Raw genomic sequence first — 2036 nt, forward strand, 5'->3', positions numbered from 1 at the left:
ACGGCTGCGTCCCGGGGCAGACTCTCCGGCTCACAACCCCGGCGGGGGAGATGCGCGCCCTCGACCCTCCTGTTCACCCTCCCACCTAGCTCCGCTGTGAACAGGCGGGCGCGAAGCTGCAAGTCGTCGTCCCTCCCGGCTGCGGCCCGGGCTCCGTCTTTAACGTCCGGCCGCCGCCCGGGCCGCCGCCGCCCTTTGCGCCGCCCGCTTTGCGTGCGCCTCCGGCGGCCCCTCCCTCGCTCGCCCCCGGCGGCGCGTGCGGGGCAGCAGGCGGCTTGGCGTCGCGTGGCGCGGGGGCGGCTGCAGGCGGCTGCAGCGGCGGGCTGAGCGGCCGGCCGCCGGCGGAGGGTGCTGCCCCCTCGGCCGCGGGCGAAGCGGAGGGGGCGGGCGGGACTGTGCCCGCGGCCGAGGCGCCTCAGCAGCGCGTCTCCACCACCCCTCCCAACACCCACACCTCACCACCAGCCGCGCCGCCGCCGCCTCTCAGGCCGAGGCGAAGTCGCGCCTCGCGTCAGTCAGCCGGCATGGCGCGCCCCCCGAGGACGGAGGCTTCGCAGCCGGGCAGCAGCACCCTCTCGCCCGCGCCCAATCTCCCGCAATCTCCCCCGCAATCTCCCCCGCAATCTCCCCGCGCAGGCAGCAGCTCGCTCTCGCCGCGGCGCTCAAGGCGGTGATGGGGGGCGGCGCGGGCTTCGCGGCCGAGGGAGGCGCGGGGCCGTCTCTCTCCTCGCTCGCCCCTCCCGGCCTGCACGGGCTGCAGGTGCCCCTCCCCTCCCCCACGGTACCGAACCCACCCATCCCCTACCCCACGATACCCGAACCCACCCACACCCTACCCACACGGTACCCGAACCCACCCACCCTCTACCCCCACGGTACCCGAACGCACCCACTCCCTACCCCCACGGTACCCGAACCCACCCTCCCGACCTGCACCCGCTGCAGTCGCTCCAGAACGTGTCCGCCACCCTCCCCTCTGACCCGACGCTGCAGCAGCTCCTGCGCGACGGGTTCGCGGGCGGCGCGGCGGCGGCCTTCTCGCCCGCCGCGGCGCTCGGCCTGGCGCCGCTGCCCGGCGCGGTGGGGGGTGTCGGCACGCTTGCCCAGCTGCAGGGCGCCTCCCGCAACTCGCACCAGTGGAGCCCCGAGGCGGAGATACAGCGGAGATACAGCGGAGATCGAGCGGAGATCGAGCGGAGATCGAGCGGAGAGAGGGATGTAGCGGAGAGGGAGAGGGAGATCTAGCGAAGATCTAGCGGAGGTCGATCGGAGATCTAGCGGCGGTGTAGCCTCTCGGAACTTTCTCGGAACCGTCCTTCAGGTGCTGCATGGGCCTTCCCTCGCCCAGGCTCGCTCCCCTCGCCTACCCCCACGGTACCCGAACCCCTACCCCACGGTACCCGAACCCCTCCCTCGCCCAGGCGCAGACCGGCGCGCCGATGGGCGGCGTGGAGGCCGTCGCAGCCGAGCCGGCCGCTGCCCTCGAGGCTAGCCGGATCGCTGCTGCCGCCGCCTTCAGCGCTGCCAGCGCGTTCAGCGCCGCGCCTGCCGGCATGGGAGGGCCGCCCGCAGCGGCGGTCACTGCAGCGCTGCAACTCGCGGCAAAAGACGGCACGCCAACCCTCCCCCCCTCTCCTTTCCTCCACTCTCTCTCCATCCACTCCTCCCTCCCTCCCTCCCTCCCTCCCTCTCTCCTTGCGTGCGGTGGGCCGTCGGGGCGGGCGTAGCTCGCGCTCGGAACCTTCTCGGAACTGTCCTGGCAGGCGTGGTCGCAAGCGTTGTCGGGACAGTCGAGGCAGAGAAAGCGGCCGCGGAGGAGGCGGAGCGGCAGGCGGCCGAGGCCGCGGCGGCCGAGGCTGCGGCGGCCGAGGCTGCGGCTGCGGCCGAGGTTGCGGCGGCAGCGGAGGCGGCAGCGGCAGAGCATGCGGCCGAGGCGGCGGCGGCGGAGAAGGCGGCGGCCGAAAAGGCGGCGGCTGAGGCGGCGGCGGCGGCCGCCGAGGCGGAGGCGGCTGCTGCTGCCGAGGCTGCGGCGGCCG

This window comes from Emiliania huxleyi (genome assembly GCF_000372725.1).
Source record: "Emiliania huxleyi CCMP1516 unplaced genomic scaffold EMIHUscaffold_63, whole genome shotgun sequence".
Taxonomy (NCBI): Eukaryota; Haptophyta; order Isochrysidales; family Noelaerhabdaceae; genus Emiliania; species Emiliania huxleyi.